This window comes from Anabrus simplex, chromosome 6, assembly GCF_040414725.1.
Source record: "Anabrus simplex isolate iqAnaSimp1 chromosome 6, ASM4041472v1, whole genome shotgun sequence".
Taxonomy (NCBI): domain Eukaryota; kingdom Metazoa; phylum Arthropoda; class Insecta; order Orthoptera; family Tettigoniidae; genus Anabrus; species Anabrus simplex.
Window position 1 is genome coordinate 130,156,995 of NC_090270.1, and position 19,709 is coordinate 130,176,703.

Below are 19,709 nucleotides of genomic sequence, written 5' to 3' on the forward strand. Positions count from 1 at the left end.
ACACATCTTTTTAACAGTCCGAATTCCCCTGGCCAGAGTTCTTGAAAAATACGGTCACCACCTTTGTTAAGTTTCTGTTTTTTTCTGCACCGAAAACATATTGGCGATGTCCGTATACAAAACCAGCAGAAAACGACACTATCTCACTTGACTTTCGGACCTATCAGTGTAGCAGTGTTGCCATATTGCACGTCCGAATGGAACTAGTATTTAGATTTTCGTTATTTATTTCTTACACGTGAAACACTGTAAGATATGCACTGTCTGTAGTACGAGACGTATATGTAAAATATTATTATGTTCATGTGGCGTGCCACCGAAATCGTGTCCGCGTGTCACCTAGTGACACGCGTGGCATAGGTTCGCCATCCGTGGCCTAGGGGCATCAAATCAAAAGACCTGCATCTGGCAAGCAGAACTTGTCCTCTGACACTCCCGGCACTAAAAGCATTATGCCACTTCATTTTACCGCACACAACACTCATAATAACTACTGAAAAACACTATTACTTTGCTTGAAGGAACTTTCTTTCCAGTTCATCAACTAAACCCGGAATTATTTTCCCTCTTACTTCGTCAAACTGTCTGTTTTCACCTTTCTCTTCACGTCCATTTTTGCAGCTTGTTAAATAATTGTAGTCGGAAAGTTTCAGATAACTGAAGATAAGAAAAGCACCAGGATTAGATAACATTTCCCACAGTTTCTAAAAGCAGCCGCCTATAGTTCAGCAGAGATTCTTTTGCCTCTTTTCACAATTATTTGGAGGAATGACAAGGCAAGGGTTATACTGCCCGAAGGCAGGTCCGAACCTCCGCAGAGGTGTTCTTGAGCCGGAGTTTACGTGCAGTAGGGTGGCCAGTTCCTTTCCGCTCCTCCATTCCCTTACCCCCCACCAACAGCGCGTGGCAACCCATCCAACTCCTGACCACCCCCAATGTTGCTTAACTTCGGAGATCTCAAGGGATCTGGTGTTTCAACACGGCTACGGCCGTTGGCTGGAGGAATGAAAAGATGCTAAATGAACGTAACGAAGGATTACTCATTAAAAGCTCAGAAAAAAAAGTTGATCTTACTATTTAGACAATTGGAGGGACACAACACTATTGTCAGTTCCAAGCGAGAATTAAAGCACGAGAGGACGTGAAACTACTATGGGAACAGGAAGGATTTCTGGAATGAAGTTCGGGTACAGACTAGCTAAAAAAAACCGAGGTTAATAGCCGAGCAATTAATTGAACATCAGTCCGCACACTGCATGGTGTTCGTAGACTTTAAAAAGGTCTTCAACAGCATTACCAGAAGCATTAAATATTGCCTGCTGCCATTTCTTGATGAATACAGTACTTTTGTATCCATATCTTGGCACAGGCCAGAGTAAAGTGTAGCTTCCACCGAAGTCCCAGTCTCATCCATGGCTGTGACAATGTGGAAGCTGCTGGGGCATGGGTGGTGCTGAGTAATGACATTCAGAGCACGACTAGTGCATCTGAGTGTTATGAAAGGTGTTTGCTCATAGGGTCAGTCGTGCTGCAATAGCACTTTCTGACCCAGTGAGGAAAACAATGGCAAACTACCTCACTCCTAGTCTTGCCTAGTACGCCTCATTTTGGTGTTGCCATTGGTTTTTTTCGGTTTCCTTATAACCGCATAACCTTTGGTGGTGCTTTTTGAGGATCCAACCAGCCTCTGGGCTGATGACCTAACAGACAGACAATATGAAATACTCTAGAAATCTTTGGGCTCTCAAAGAAAATCCTTAACTTCATCAAGAACATATTAGACACTTACACATGTCGCATAGAATACCAAGGACACTTTCAGATTCGACTGGGGTGACAACTAGGCTGAAAGAAGGACGCATGCTCTCACCAGTCCTATTTCTGATGGTATCAGACTTGGTGGTGATACGTACAGAGAGGGATATAGTGGAGTACCAATACTGAAAGACCTGGATTTTGAGGACAACCTTTGCCTACCAGCATACAGCTTCAAAAACACTGAGGCGATCTAAAAAATTGGACTAAAAATCAGTACCCAGGGAACGAGAGAGATGCAGCTCAATAACTGGAGCATCACGGAGTTCAGGTTCAGGAGCCAGGTCATCGAGATTGTTACACCCAATCTGAAAATCCAAGGAACTGAACATGAAGGCCAATCTGCGGGTATTCGAAATCAATGTGAATTCAGTTGTGGTCTATTCTGAAAAGTGAACAAGCAAAACGTTGATTGACAGATTTTTGATGAACATTGTGGTAGTATGGTGACCAACTGTCGGCTCTAACACTTTGAAAAGGTCAACTACAAGACTATTGAATTGAATGTAAGGAGAAAATGGAAATGGTTCGAATACAAGCCCAGGCGGCCGGATGAACGCATCGCAAAGGAGGCAATCGACTGGAACTCTCAGGGGAAGAGGAAACGCAGTAGACCCAGAGAAAAATTGAAGACCTGGCACACAACAGGGCAAGATGTCGATCCTTTTTATAGCCCTATGCTCCTCAAAACGAAATAAGTGAAAGTAAGTCAACAAAGTAAGTCTAACAATCCAAATATAGGTTTTTGTATAAATGGGCTGAGGTCAGACAGGAAGAAAGTGCGACCTGTAAGTGAACATCTTGTGAAGACTTTGTTCCAGTTCATCACATAGCATAAACCGTAAAGAATATCAGGAGCAGATAATCTTGACATTGGGCCCCTTAAAGTACGAATCTGCAAAGAAAACCCAGGTGTATTATTATTCTGAGCCGGTATGAGTAGCTCAGTAGGTAAAGCGCTGACTTCTTGAGCTCAAGATTACAGGTTCGATATCGGCGCAGTCCGGTGACATCTCAAGATGCTCCTGTCTGCAGATTTATCGGCACGTAAAAGAACACCTTTGATAGAATATTCCGGCACTTCGATGTCTCCGAAAACCGTAATCGTAGTTAATGGGACGTAAAACGGACAACATGAAATTAACAGAAGTGCATCCAACCGAATACCACTTCTCTAACGATGCACCGTAATACAAATGTCTAAACAATACCAGAAAATTATCAGGCGACAGATGATAAGTGTTATGTGGCAGGTAAGAAAGATTATACCACTGTCGAATCTCTGGATCTTTATGCACTCAGACACTCCTCCGTCTTGACGTAATATAATGGGAGATTCTTGGCAGCAATTATTGATAAAAAGACATTTGACCGATAAGTTTTGAAGTATCGGAAATATCCATGATAACATTCTCCATCTACCTTCTTGATAAAAATGCTTGAGAAAGAAGAAGAAAGCTTACCAGAGCTAAGGGACTTGATCTCAGCAGGTGAATTTCTGTAAGAAGAAGAAAATACAGAATAGAATAAGTCTCTTATATTATTGACAAATAATAATAATAATAATAATAATAATAATAATAATAATAATAATTAGATTTTGAAAAGACTGCCTTTATGACTAATATTGAAGAGGCCCCTCAGCTGTTGAAGTCAGGAGACGAAAAAATAAGGAGTGTTCAACTGACGAGAAACACCTACAACAAGAATATTCTATCTTATAGGGTTAAACTGAGGCATCTGTTGTTAAACTTCAGTGCCTGTATGCTGCAGAAACATTGGATACGGCTGGGAAAGATGGGCTTGGAGATTTAACCGCAAATGAGAATGAAAAATGCTAAGAAAAATTGCAGGTGCAAAATGTAAAAAAAGTATTACGAGGAGATTCGAATCTTGCAAAGAATTGTATCAAAGAACAGAAGGAATGTTTGAATTGATGAGGAAGAGAAGGTTCTATGGACACTTGTTGAGAATGGACAGTAGCAGACTAACGAGGAGAATCTTCGAATTATTCAGGAAGACGAAGAGAGCTGAAATTATTTCTAGAAGTGAGATTGGACTTGACGAAGATGGTGATTCCAGAAGATAACATTCTTCTTCTTCTTCTTCTTCTTCTTCTTCTTCTTCTACCGCTTTTCCCACACCCGTGGGGTCGCGGGTACGAACTGTGTAGCACATGTGGATTTGGCCCTGTTTTACGGCCAGATGCCCTTCCTGACGCAACTCTACATGGAGGGATGTAATCACTATTGCGTGTTTGAATGGTGGTTGGTAGTGTCGGGTATTGTGTCAGTATGAAGAGGAAAGGGGTGGGACAAACACAAAGTCCCCGGACCAGAATAATTAATCCGAGGCGATTAAAATCCCCGACCCGGCCAGGAATCGAGCCCGGAACTCTCTGAACCGAAGGCATCAATGCCGACCATTCAGCCAATGAGTTTCCGGATTATTACATCATGGATAGATATTGATTTAGACAACTCGTCAGAAAATTCCAACTTCTGTACAGAATGGGAAAAGGAAGTGGGAGAAAGAAAATGGCAGAGAATGAAGATAGGCTAAAAACACCATGTGGATTGTCAAAACGCGGTCGAAAGACGAACGAAACGAAGGAGAAAAATTTAATAATAATAATAATAATAATAATAATAATAATAATAATAATAATAATATTAATAATAATAAAGTATGAGGTGAAAAATCTAAACCGCGTATGCAATATGGAACAAGAAACAGAAAGATGCATAACTAGAGGATTCGATCCCGGGATCCCGACCGCTTTTCAATATCATAGTTTTCGGGATTAAGTTTTCCCGGATCCAGGTATTTTCAGTATTGACATATTTTAAAAAATTTGCGAAATAGACTGCGTGAAGCAAAAGTCTCAGTGCGTAATTTATGAGTCTTTTCGGTGTGTAAATGCCTGTTCTCGTTCAGCGCATGACTGTATTGTTCATCCCCTATGTACGTGAAAGTATGACCACAATGAGCTTTCTCAGTAGCTGAATATGTGTGCAACAAAATGAGAAGCAGGCTTGCTGATGAGACACTGGACACGTTGTTATTTCTCAGATCATATTTTCGCAATTCAAATTAGAATGTTCCTATTAAATTAGTTTGTTATATATTTACGTGGAATGTGAAATGTAACTGATTAATGTTATTTTTAAAAACTTTTTGATAAGAAACTTTCTACCTACTTATTATGTTGTTACATGAAAGTTGTCTATTTAGTCTATGTTCAGAGAGACTTTGTTAATTTCCAAAGTTTATTTGCATAGTTTGTTACATAAGGGATTTTTAATTTATGTAATTTTAAAGAGGTCTCACTGATTCTTGTAAAAGGATAATTTTAACATAGAGACTGAGTGATGTGAAATCTGGTTAGTCTGACTCTAAGTCTGATTAGTTAGAGTGATTACATTAGCTAGGTGTATACCGTAAAATATGTTGATTTTGTCTAAATTTCGATTTGCTGATTAAACAACTGATTTCGGTAAGATTTTCTTATTTTTTTAATTTCTAACCTTCAATCCTGAGATAATCCCTGGATCCCGGGACTGACCAAGTGTAATAAGGACCGGGATCGAATTCCCTATACATAACACATAGATGTTCAGTGCTGTAATAATAGTATCCACGGAATAAAAAGAGACATATTATTGGTAATATTATACATCGTGAAATTGCTATCAAATATGGTTTGATCACAACACCAGGGGAACCGTACTCCGCGTACAAGACGGTCAACATATTAGAAAACAACAAACAGTATTGGGACAGGAGAATCGTAATGTGTCACAAAACTACTACTACTACTATTATTATTATTATTATGCGCAGGTCGCGCAAGGCGTCAAATCAAAGACTTGCCAAAGACCTCTCCAGATGACACACACACACACACACACTACTAATTTGTTTTCATTCCTCCGCTGAAAGGGGAGGCGGGCCTCATAGACGGTGCCTCCTGTCAGGCCAGGGGATTTGTGGTGGTGATGGAGATGTATGGTGAAGATGAGAGGGTTGGTGGCCGTAGCTTAAATTAGGAACTGCCCATGGATTTGCCTTAGTGCAAGAGAATGAAAAACGACGGAAAAGCATTCTCAGGTTACCCGACGGTAGGCACCAGCCCCTCTCCGTCTTCCGAATGCAGAGGTGTAGAACTACTCTATGGCCGTGGTCACCATTTTCTACTCGGTTGGTAGGTTGGAGTACAGAGCTGTCTGACTACAGACCACCCATGGCCACTTGTACGCCGAAGGCAAATCTGCAACCACCGACCTGGCACGGACGGACAGGAACCCCGCAATTAAAAAAAAAGGTCGAGGAAGTGTCCACTAATTCCCCTGCCCGAATTCTGCAACTTGCCCTTCAGGCAGAAAAGTGCGGCCAGCTAGCTTGTAACTGACGGCTGTGAAGAGCATAGTAGAGGTAAATCTACTGCCTACAAAGTAAGGTTATAAAGTGCTGGTAGACGTGTAGGATAGTGATACTGAAGATGGAGAACAGTGTAAAAGTAATGTGTAGTGAAAGGGGTCAGACACTCCTACTTTTTAAAACTTTTCATTCAAACAATATAGGAAAGTTAAGTGTACTGGTGATCAGGGTTGGAGTGCTTGAAGAAGAAAGAACTACTGCAACGGCGGACTTTTTGCTAGTGGCTTTACGTCGCACCGACACTGGCATGTCTTATGGCGACGATGGGATAGGAAAGGGCTAGGAGTGGGAAGGAAGCGGCCGTGGCCTTAATTCAGGTACAGCCCAAGCATTTGGCTGGTGTGAAAATGGGAAACCATGGAAAACCATCTTCAGGGCTGCCGACAGTGGTATTCGAACCCACTATCTCCCGGATGCAAGCTCACAGCTGCGCGCCCCTAACCACACGGCCAACTCGCCCACTGGCAAAATTTTAACGCTGGGGAGTGATCACGTCTTGTCTAGGCGCGTGGGAAATCACACTCATGATCCATTTTGAGAAGAGTACAAACTAACTCTTTTAGACTACATTCGGATAAAGAGAGTCGACTATTCCCGTACAAAAAATTGACATGAAAGCCAACAAACGACATCCAGGAGAAAATTGCACAATGGCAAAATGGTGAAATGGACATATTGAACTTTTTGAAATATGTCTCGTACAAACTTTAAATGTTATCATTAGCTTAAAAATATCTTCTGAATGAAAGTATTGTACTTGCAATAATTGAAGCCCGTTATTACATGCCTTATTGATGTGTTGCGGGAAGTGGCCAAAATAAAAACACAGGTCTGCTGCTAGTAGCGGCGTTCGTGTTCTGGCGATGAGCGTAGTTTGGGTGTTGAACAGGTAAAAGTCGCGGAGTTCGTGTGAGCTGCCTGGCGCATAAAAGACCAGATACATCAGTCTATGGGAACACATCGTCCCACAAGTTTGAATGGTCGACTTTGCAGTGCCCTATAGTCCAAACATTCACTCAACTTGTAAAAGATCAGTAGCAAGTACATACAGTACCAGCTGTGACTGGAGCAAAAGCACTGATGCATAAGAGCCTGAAAAAGTCCTTAAAGAAGGTTTAGCTGTTAACCTTTCTAATTATAGACACCAATAATCTGTAAGGGTCAACACCCAGCACCTAAAGAATTTCGCGAAATTTCCTTGACGAAACTTGAACAGTTTAAAAAGTAGCCAAATCTTGTTCTTGATAATTGTTTATCCATGCAATTATGCTAATCTACCAGATGAGAAGTATTAGAACTAAATAATAATAATAATAATAATAATAATAATAATAATAATAATAATAATAATAATAATAATAATAATAATAATAATAATAATAGACTACCGAGCGCGTTGGCCGTGCGGTTAGCAGCGTGCAGCTGTGAGCTCGCATCCGGGAGATAGTGGAATCGAAGTCCACTGTCGGCAGCCCTGAAAATGGTTTTCCGTGGTTTCCCATTTTCACACCCGGCAAATGCTGGGGCTGTACCTTAAGGCCACGGCCGCTTCCTTCCCATTCCTAGGCATTTCCCGTCCCATCGTCGCCATAGAACTATCTGTGTCGGTGCGACGTAAAGCAAAATAGCAAATAATAATAATAATAATAATAATAATAATAATAATAATAGACTACAACGTCTCACCAACTGCTGCACATTTAAATAGGCATTGGGATGGAATACATAAATATGCGACCCCTTTAAACACTGTTTACCGAGCCACGTGGCGGTGTGGTTTGGGTCACGTAGCTATCAGCTTACATTCGGGAGACAGTGGTTCGAACCCCACTGTCAGCAGGCCTGAAGATGGTCTTCTGTGGTTTCTCATCTTCACACCAGGCAAATGCTGGGGTCGCTCCCTTCCCACTCCTGGCTATTTCTTATTCCATCGTCGTCATAAGGTCTATCTGTGTCGGTGCAACGTAAACCAAATTGTAAAAAATAAACACAGTTAAAAGTCAGTTACCTTTCATGGAAACCTTCCCACAACTTTGATCACAGAAAGCCACCTCCGGGACAATTGCATTTCCAGCCGGTTTAATGTGAATTTAATTTATTCCAACAAACAAGGTCAGAAAGAATTCTTTAAACTCTGAAAGAAAAATCCTGTACCAGAGTTAAGATACTGTGCTCAAAAAGAAATCTTGCGTATTCTGGTTTAGTTCACTTTCATTTAGCTTTAAGTAGGCTATGTTCGTAAAATTAACAAGGAAAACTGAGGCGGCTAAAGGAGTCCCAGGAGCTCTTTACTTGTTAATGTGGCGTGGCGACCACGGGGTCCTTGCTTTCACATACTTGTAACAGGCTCCTTACGTTCATCTATCCAATCCCACCTCCTTTGGTCAACACTTTACTTGTTGTCCGGCTCCATGAATAAATGGTTAGCGTTCTGGCCTTTGGTCACAGGGGTCCCGGGTCTGATTCCCGGCAGTGTCGGGAATTTTAACAATAATTGGTTAATTTCGCTGGCACGGGGGCTAGGTGTATGTGTCGTCTTCATCATCATTTCATCCTCATGACGACGCGCGGGGTCGCCTACGGATGTCAAATCAAAAGACCTGCATCTGGCAAGCCGAACTTGTCCTTGGACACTCCCGGCACTAAAAACCGTACGCCATTTCATTTAAACAAAATTCTTTTCCGACCCCGACGGTAGTACGTATTAGCCTACGTTTGAGAATATTAGGAAGTCTTTCATTTTCACGCCCTTCGTGGCCCTTGTCATTCTTTGGCCGATACATCAACTGTTCCAAGTGTCGGACCCCTTCTATATTTTTCCCCTCTGATTAATGTTAATAGAGGAAGGTTACCCAGTTGCACTTCCTGTTAAACCGAGTGAGTTGGCCGTGCGGTTAAGGACGTGCAGCTATGAGCTTGCATTCTGGAGATAGTGGGTTCGAACCACGCTGTCGGCAGCCCTGAAGATAGTTTTCCGTAGTTTCCCATTGTCACACCAGGCAAATGCACGGGACGTACATTAATTAAGCCCACGGCCGCTCCCTTCCCACTCCTAGCCCTTTCCTATGCCATCGTCGCCATAAAAGACGTATCTGTGCGACCTAAAGCCAATTGTAAAAAACGTATTACAAACTTACTCTTAAAACAATAATCACCACACCACACCACCTGGACAATCTATACACATTATGAGTTGTAAAATCCACCAGGGTCCGCCTCTGTGGTGTAGTGGTTAGCGTGATTAGCTGCCACCCCCGGAGGTCCGGGTTCGATTCCCGGCTCTGCCACAAAATTTGAAAAGTGGTACGAGGGCTGGAACGGGGTCCACTCAGCCTCGGGAGGTCAACTGAGTAGAGGTGGGTTCGATTCCCACCTCAGCCATCCTGGAAGTGGTTTTCCGTGGTTTCCCACTTCTCCTCCAGCCGAATGCCGAGATGGTACCTAACTTAAGGCCACGGCCGCTTCCTTCCCTCTTCCTTGCCTATCCCTTCCAATCTTCCCATCCCTCCACAAGGCCCCTGTTCAGGATAGCAGGTGAGGCCGCCTGGGCTAGGTACTGGCCATACTCCCCAGTTGTATCCCCGACCAAGAGTCTGAAGCTCCAGGACACTGCCCTTGAGGCGGTAGAGGTGGGATCCCTCGCTAAGTCCGAGGGAAAAACCGAACCTGGAGGGTAAACAGATGATGATGATGATGATGAAAATCCACCAGGAGTTATTATTCTGCAAAACAGCATTGGAGGTCTCTCGAAGAATATAGCCGCAGGTAGTGGTCATCAGTTGTAGTGATACAAGTTGGAGATAAATCCTCAACAGTACTAGTATGTATTAGTATTCATGTGTCCGACTCGTTGGCTGAACGGTCGGCGTGCGGGCCTTCGGTTCAGACGGTCCAGGGTTCGATTCCCGGCCGGGTCGGGGATTTTAACCTTAATTGGTTAATTCCTACGGCGCGGGGGCTGAGTGTATGTGTTGTCTTCATCATCATTTGATCCTCATCACGACGCGCAGATCGCCTATGGGAGTCAAATAGAAAGATCTGCATCTTGGTGAGCCGAACCCGTTCTGGGACATCCCGGCACTAAAAGCCATACGACATTTCATTTCAGTATTCATGTAATAATTCTCAGTGAGAATTTCGAGCTACGTTTCTCCTTGAGAGTCTTTAAGGTTACGATGCAGAAATTTCAACTTTGATCTGCTCACCATAATCCAACTTTTATATAATATCCAAAGTGGAATGGCACGCCATCGCTTCATAATATTTCACGTCTTATGACTTCGATCAAGGGCTATGCAACGCCAATATCGGACATATCACTGAAACAGGCGACAGCTTCTACTAGCTCCCGAAGTGGTATAGGCTGACGCAACAGCTTGGCATTCAGATGAACAACTACTGCCCGTCTTATTATCAGCCAGTGCTTTTTATTTTTTATGATGAGATCTGTGGTTGGAAAAGTGCCTGCAAGGTATATCAATGGCAGCGAGGAAGTGTCGTTTTGCAAGTTTTCACGAGACGTAATAATATCTGATTAAAATAAAAATTATTCCTCATTAGAAATAATTTAATCTTCAGTTTTATATTACTGCATAAGTTTTGATAATCTATTTATTTATAATCTTGCAGTTATGATAAGTAGGGCCCGAACTTCTATGCAATATCAAAGTGTAAAATACGTACAGTAATTAAATATGCAATAGTATTAATGCACTAAAGTCCGACTCGTTGGCTGAGTGGTCAGAGTACTGACCTTCGGTTCAGGGGGTCCCGGGTTCGATTCCCGGCCGGGTCGGTGATTTTAATTGCTTCTGATTTGATTCTTCTGGCTCGGAGACTGGGTGTTTGTGTCCGTCCCAACACTCTCCTTCATACTCAGACCAACATACCACACTACCAACCACCACAGAAACACGCAACAGTGATTATATCCCTCCATATAGGGTTGGCGTCAGGAAGGGCATCCGGCCGTAAAACAGGACAAAATCCACATGTGAAACGCAGTTCGCACCCGTGACCCCACAGGTGTGGGAAGAAACGGTAGAAAAAGATGAGTATTACTGCACTAAATTTACAAAAACTGTCATGTATTCCTTTTATTATGACTTATGGTTAAGATATGAGACATAAGATTGTTTGAAATACCTCTATATTTTATAACAAAGTCATCGCTGCTTTATGTAATTTGTACAGGGTGTTTGCAAGGTATATCAATGGATTATCAAAACTTATGCAGTAATATAAAACTGAAGATTAAATTATTTCTAATGAGGAATAATTTTTATTTTAATCAGATATTATTACGTCTCGTGAAAACTTGCAAAACGACACTTCCTCGCTGCCATTGATATACCTTGCAAACACCCCCCCAAAAAAAACACCGATAAGACTTAGTATGTGTTGCGGAATGGCGGACTGATCTATTCTCAAGAAGGAGCCCCTGTCCGGAAATGCACGGCATAGGTGCTGGAGAGCGTTGAAATCTGAGAACGGTTGTACGGTTGTGACAATTTGTTCCGATTTGGTGTCTTAATACGGAAGGTATGCAACCCTTTAGCTGTCTGTGTACTGCGGACCTCAGCCTAGTAACACTCCTACGCATGCCCTACATTACCTCACACAGTCCTTCGTGCGCATCCTACTGCGTTACCTGTGTACTGTAGTCTGCCAGTGCAGTACGTTAACAGCAGTGCGACATGTATCATTACACAGCTGCAGAAATGACCGCCATGGTACTTGCATACGACAAAGCGGATTCCAATAGTAGAGCTGCTGCAAGATTGTATGCGGAACATTTTCCAAATATACGTACCCCACATCATTCAACGTTCGCGGCCATCGAGAGACGACTAAAAGAAGCCGGACAGTTCCATGTAGGTACTTTCTGCCTGAGGTGTGTTAATTGTACAGTAAAGTAGTAGCACTTTGCGCTTATTACTTGCGAATACGTACTATCCCCATTCTACTGTTTGTCCTCTATTAGGTGTCAAAACGTGATGCGGTTCGTCCACACTCGGCTCGAACACTACAGTTAAAGGACAACGTGTTGACCATTTTCGAATAGGATCTATCCACCAGCACTCGGCAAGTGGCACTGCACACAGGTAGAAGTACCGTGTGGCGTGCTGTTCATGAACAGCAGCTCCATCCATACCATCTGCAGAAAGTCCAAGCATTATGGGAGGAGGACTACCCACGACGACTACAGTTTGCGCAGTGGTATTTACAACAATGCATACTCCAGCCACAGTTTCCGAGCTTGGTGCTATTTACGGATGAATGTTCTTTTACTAGAGACGGCGTATTAAACTTGCACAACATGCATGTTCGGACGGACAAAATTCCTCGTGAGCAGGTGATTCGAAATCACCAACACAGGTTCGGTATTAACATCAGGACTGGGATAATTGGTGACCATATCTACTGCCAAACAGACTGACAGGACAGATCTACCTCACATTTACTAGATATGTTTTGCCTACCCTATTGGATGAAGTGCCACTAAATGTTCGGCAGATAATGTGGCTGCAACACGACTGAGCTCCAGCATAGTTTGACGCAAATGTGCGGAATCACCTCAACGTCACAAATCTAATTCGATGTATTGGTAGAGGTAGACACCTCTCGACTACTTCCTGAGGAGTAGTATGAAGAGCATGGTGTATGGCACACCTGTAACGTCAGCAGAAGACCTTTTTGCTCGAGTCCACGGAGCGATTGAAATTCTTCAAAGACAACCTCACGTATTGGGTCATGTGCGCGAGGCTCAACACCACCGATGTAGGCTCGGCATTGACGTAGAATGTACGCAGTTCGATCCACGTTTGCAATGAGCCCGATGTGCTACTCATTTTGGGTTTATTGACGACATCTGGAACGCGTACCCACCGCAGACTTGGATGCGCTACAGCGTCCAACTCGTGCGTTTCTGGATATGGGTTCCTTGTTGAAGAAAGATCAGTCTGCCTTCCCGAACAAGATACTAAGCGTTATCGGTGTTTTTGGACATCTGTATAGTCTATTGTTTGCTAATTTTGACAGTGTTAGTAATCAAATTAAAAGCATAATTGAAATACTTCAAATATTCAAAAAAATGTTATGCACTGCACATCGCCGCATATAGAGCGAGTTTCTCTCGTCGGTTGGCCGGCAGGCACGCCCAGCCTATCTGCCTCCCGTTGACGGATCACTTCTCGTTAGAGAGCGCAGCGACAGGACGGGAATGCCCGCACTTCGCAGTTCATGTCCGTGCTTAGGAGGTGTATTAATTGTTGATTTGTCGCTCCGACTGCTCCTAGAGTTTTGAAGTGTTACTTCGGGGTATAATTCTCATAATGCCTCCAGACGTGTACACGGAAGGAGAAAGGGTATTTATGTACGATAATTATGTGAAAACAGAGTCTTGCAGGGAAGTCGTTATGCGATTTGTAACAGTTTCCAGGTGGACGCCCTCCACATATAGAGACCGTGAGGAAACTCATAATCAAATTGAGAGAAACAGGTTCTTTACTCGATAAGAAGCGAAGTGTTAAAAATCGTGTACTTAACGAGTAAAAGGTAAATGAAATCGCACAAAGATTACAACATACACCTACAAAATACCTAAGACGACTTGGACAAGAAGCGGGGGTTTCAAAGAGTTCAGCATGACGGGCCACGAAAATGTTACAATTGAAACCATACAAGACGAACTTATGCGTGTGCATTGGAGTTTCCTAAGACGATACCAGAAATTTGTGGATGCTGGAGGAGAAAATTTCCAACATCTCCCGTCGTAAGGTACAAGCTTATTTCTTAAATTATAAATTACAAATTTTGTTACATCTTATTTTCATAATATTAATTGTTATCTCACGCCGTGCACAGATGAAGTGAGCGAAGTGCTGTCCGTGTCGCTATGCTGCGCAGCGGGAAGTGATGAGTCACCGGGAGGCAGGTAAGCGGGCGCGCCTGGCGGCCAACCGATGAGAAAAACTCACTGTATTAAACAATACATTGTTTTACCTAATTTCCTGTTGCCTGCATGCGCTGAAGATGAAACAAATACATGGGCGCCCGCAGGATCTTTTCCAGGGGGGGGGGGGCACATGAACAATTTTCTTGAATATAAAAACCAATATAACGTCAGCAACATTAAATTGTTTACAGAAACTTCCAGTTATAACATATGCTAGATGACTGTCAGTAATTTCAGTTTATGAAATAATCTGGTATGATATTAAACAATTGAACATCAACATCTTTATAATTCCAGGGGGGGCAAGTGCCCCCCCTTGCCCCCCCCTTGCGGGCGCCCATGAACAAATAAATGTTACTAAATGTAGTTAATGCAAATTTGTCTTTAAACACAGTAAGTAACATAAATAGTACGGTAACATTTTTATCGTGATGGGCAGTGTGTCAACAAGTACTTCATGTTTTCTATTGTGATGTTTTGACGCCGATCTGATAAAATTCTCTTGTAGTCTGAGAAGCACCGTTCAACATCGCAGGAAGCCACCGTGCATATTTTAAAAGAAAAATATAGCTGGGTGAAATATCTTCCGGGCGCTCTTCCTATTAACCAATAATGATCTTGCAAGCAGAAAGCTTGATAATCTAGATTTCGTTTTAAGGCGGCATTGAGTTTGTTAGAAATTCTGATAACCGAAAACCGTAAAAGTAGTTAGTGGGAGATACAGCAAATTTAAAAGAAAAAAGCTCTGACCAGATTCTGAGAAGGGATTACCAGTCTGAAAATCAAACGAGCTGACAATTTTTAATTATTTAATATTTATTTATTTATTTATTTATTTATTTATTTATTTATTTATTGACTTGTGGCGTGGCTCAGGCTATGAAGCCTGCTGTTATGCCAAACCATCTCATATGTATTACATTGTACAAACTACAGAGTATTAGGATTTCTAGTTACATATAATTAATTATAAAATTAAACTTAAATAATAGTTGTAAACAAAAGGTAAATTTCTGAGAGTCACTTTAAAAAAACATTAAATACTAATTTCTTAAGTCTATGTACCATTTATAACATGTTTTTTTAAATACATTTCTACTATGTATGTCTCTAATTACAGCCGGAAGGGAATTCCAAGAGCGTATGGTTGCAGGTATGAATGAGTAGTGGAATATGTAATACCGTTGGTGTATTAGTCGTCTGCGTTCCCCACCCACAGGGGTTGTGTGTTTGGCCCGCGAGAGCTATTTTATTTCGCTCAAGTCCACCGGCAAGCCCCCTGCTACGCTAGTGTAGTAGATTCGTGGCAATTTACATAAGAATTTGAGCCCTAGTGATGAGTGAGTTCGCTTAAGCCGAAGGGCGGATGTGTAGCCTACACTTTATTAAAATGATAAGGTCCTGAGAGGCTGAAAAATCAATAGAATTTGCACGAAATATTTCCACTCATCGATTATAAAAATCTGAAATTGAGAAGCCAAGAGATTTAAGCATTTGCATCGTTTAATTTCGGTCCACAGCAGTTAATTCTATCGCAAACATACACGTCAATTTAGAACAGAAAATAATTTAAAGGAAAGAAACTGTATGCCTCATGCTCAAAGACATATCCTGTAAATACGATACACATTAATTTTAGCTGATCATTGGTGTTCGAGAGTACCAGGAAACAGCAGGAAGTTTAATATCTCAACAAGATTAGTTCTTTGCATAACCGCGCCATGTGGGGTCAAGGTCTCCAGGTTCTGTGATCAGATTAAATATGCTGATGTCCACAAAGAAACAACTTGAAGATGATTAATCTATCACTTACAAGAAAGGAACGAATAAAGCGAAAATGTAGCAATAATATTGCGTATAGAGTGTTTAAAAGTAATAAACCTTGTTATACACAATATCTTGTATGTCTTCACCAATAAACAGTTTTTATTTGAGTATGACAACTAACTGGCGTGTTACATTTACAACTAGCTTAAGGGATCACTCTACTGACACATGCGCATTCAGCACCTCCGACAGGGAGACCAGACAAGGCTTACAGGCAGTGTTGCCAACTTATGAACAAAAAAGCAGCTAAACTTTATTAGAAATATACGGTAGCTAAAAGTGGCTAAAGTTATAGACAATAGCTTTAAAAATGGCTAGAAAACTCTCAACTACTTCTTGAAAAATATGGTCTCACACTGCTCATGTGACAAATAACGCACGATAATGGCCAAACGTTTTTTAACATTGTCTGTTGACTCATCTAAGCTGGCGGAATAAAATATACAAACACCAATACCGGGTTGTGCTAGATTAACGAATGTTGGTAGGCGTGTTCAAACATCTGAAAGATGACGTTGATTCCAATTTCCCGCAAATCGCATTAGCGTGGCACTAGTAGCGGCCCTATGATGTTGCACATCAGGTTTGCTTTAGATACGGACTGTACTGTGCGAGAGCGTTACTTACCTGTCAGATTCGACGGAGTGACTAAATGGGTCAAGAATGCCTGAACGACGACGAAGTGGCCAGTACCAACAGCTCACTGCGGTTGAACGAGGCCGTATAATAGGGCTACGTGAAGGTGGATTTTCCTTCTGCGCTATTCCAGAACGACTTTGCAGGAATGTCTCCATTGTGCATGCGTGCTGGCAGCAGTGGTCATGAGAAGGTACTGTGTAGAGATGAGAAGAATGCAAGAATGAGGAATGTGGCCTGCAAGCGCGAACTTCCTGTTCTGCCCAGACAGATCCGCTCTCATCTGCTCTTATCTGCTACACGAAAACATTGACTCACACTTTGCTGGATTAGAACTGACAAGAGCGAAGAGCTGCCAGTAGAAGATAATATAAAGTCGCCTGGGTAGTAGCGGAGTTGCTATGGTAACCATTGCATCACTCGCTCTGATAGTGAAAAGCCCTTCGCCCGGTGCCTCACCGGGCATGTGCATTCTTCTGATCTTCCAACAATACGCTCGCAAGGAGACCGGCCTCCGGACGTCCCCGTGGCACCACCGAGAGGAAGGATCACCGTATTCGGTGTATGGCTGTGGCGCAGCGCCCACTGTCTGTAGCAGCAATTCGAGTGGCAGTTGGCACCACAATGACGCAACGAAATCTGTTACTTGAAGGACAGCTCCGAGCCAGACACAAACCTGCATGCATTCCACTTATCCCAAACCATCGCCGTCTGCGACTTCAGTGGTGTCAAGCAAGAGCTCATTGGAGAACGGAGTGGGCGTACGTCGTGCTTTTCGATGAAAGCCGGTTGACCCTTGGTGCCAGTGATGGCCGTGTGTTGGTTAGAAGGAGGCCAGGTGAGCTCCTGAATTCCACCCATCTGCGGCGTCGACACACTGGACCTACGACGGGAATTCTGGTCTGGGGAGCGATTTCTAATGACAGCAGGAGCACTCTCGTGGTTATCCCACGTACCCTGACTGCAGATGTGTCCGTCCACCTGGTGATTCGACCTGTTGTGCTGCCATTCATGAATAGCATTTCCTGGGGTGTTTTCTTCTAACAGGATAATGCACGCCCCCATGCCGCTGTTGTAACCTAATAACATGTTGCTTTGGTCTGCTCGATCCCCCCATCTGTCCCCAATTGACCACGTATGGAGCATCATTGGACAACTCCAGAGTCATCCACAACCAGCAATAACCTACGCTGTATTGACCGACCAAGTGCAACAGGCATGGAACTCCATCCCACAAGCTAATATTCGACACCTGTTCGACACAATGCATGCGCGTTTCCGTGCCTGCATTCAACAGTCAGGCGATTACACCGGTTATTAACGGACTAGTATGGCACATTTGCGATGGCTTTTCTCGCGCGGATATTAACCTGTAGTCTTGTAGCTTTGATCAATTGAATATGTTACCTCGACAAATATATTGCCAAAATTTCCGTATTCTATATTCCTTATTTCATGTATATATTTTTCCGCCAGCGTATTATCCGACTATATTTCTGATTTATTATATCTGCACTCAACTCCTGACTAAAATGACATACTAGCACATTCTTAATCATTTCTGTGCACTTAGTGCGATGCAGGTGCATGTCAGAAAAAGCACATCCACTGAACTCTGAAAACAGGTCACTACCGGGTAGAACAGAATGTTCTGAGACAAACATTGGAGTGTGGAAATCTATTGCCAGACGAAAGGATCGCCCGCTCCGTTATATTTATCGCATCACTAACAATATTTGCAATATTCTTTACCTTTATCAGTAGAACCATTTTGAAACCACCCTTTAAATTCCGCCAACTATTCCCACTCTTTTCTATACTAAAATAATAATAATCGTATGGCCTCAGCTACCGGGTGTAGACATTTCAAGTTGACGCCATCTGGCTGTCTGCTCGTCAATTTCGATGTTCCGTTTTATTCTAAACCCACTAGATGGCAGACCGAGTAAACCAAAACTCTCTTGGGCGTCTATGGCTGTGATTTAATTAATTTTATCGGGTAAACACCCAATGTGTCAGCAGAGATCTTTTACATGCCCACAACGTGCGACATGGAGTGTCGGAAAACTTTTTTCCGCCCTTCAAAAATCCGACTACCTCTGCCAGGTTTGAACCTACTATCTTGGAATCCGGAGGCCGACACTCTACCACTGATCCACAGAGGCAGCTTTTTCTATACTGTTGCGTATATTTAGGAGGTAAATTCACTATTTAATAAAACTCCATACACTATTCACTAATATACACCAAGCAATTGCAAGTTCACTAGCAACTTCAGTCGTATATTTCACTCATTTAATTTGCACCCAACTTATGCCACATTCTACACAACTGTTCTTTTGAAACAAAGCGAACAACTGTATGGTTTAAACGTTGTCTGAATTTGAAAATTTCAGACAGCCAGGAAGTCAACCAATAAAACACAGTGTTTTCTCGAGTGACGGACGAGTTAATGGCCTGCAATTATGCAATATAATGCTGCCTGTGCATGGTTGAAACCCGAGTGTAATAAATGATTTAATTAATAACCGTTCACCATTTTGTCAAAGGTCGCCTATGAGTTAAGGTTACAATACGACTCGAGTGTCAGTCCCAGTGAATATAGAAAGTCCATGAATCACTACAGAAAAGCATTAAAATAAGAAAGCTAAAATAGCTCACTTAACCAAAATGTAGCTAAAAGCTGAACTTAAAATTTTGTAACAAATGCTTTTTCAAAATAGATTAGAACTATAAAGCACTACTTACAGGAATATTAAGAGTCTCTCTCTCTCTCTCTCTCTCGTGTGTTTGTGAGTAGGTTGGTAGGGAATTCGTAATTTAATAGGCAACATTTTACAGTTTTGCCGAACTGTTGAATGTATGTATGCTGGGTATTCAGCTCGAAGGCTGGTTTGATCCTCTGCAACTCCACCAACAGCTGTCATAAATAGCCTAGGAGTCACTGAAGAGGCGTACTAGGGAAATGAGGAGTGAGGTAGTTTCCCGTTGCTTTCCTCACCGAGCCAGCCATTGCTATTACATATCAGTCTGC

The 19,709-nt window shown here is 42.5% G+C and overlaps 1 protein-coding gene across 3 annotated transcripts in view; it reads right to left on the reverse strand.

Annotated features, from left to right (window-relative positions):
* Positions 1 to 19,709, reverse strand: part of Pde9 (phosphodiesterase 9) — a 1,237,973-nt gene that overhangs the window by 1,053,745 nt on the left and 164,519 nt on the right. The window contains exon 2 of one of the 3 annotated variants that reach the window (XM_068228339.1): positions 3,279 to 3,313. The exons of 1 other annotated variant lie outside the window; for it this stretch is intronic. The gene's annotated coding sequence lies outside the window, so the exon portion shown is untranslated. Of the gene's footprint in view, positions 1 to 3,278; positions 3,315 to 19,709 lie in introns of those variants that run through there. One more of the 3 variants, XM_067149920.2, reaches the window with a different exon arrangement.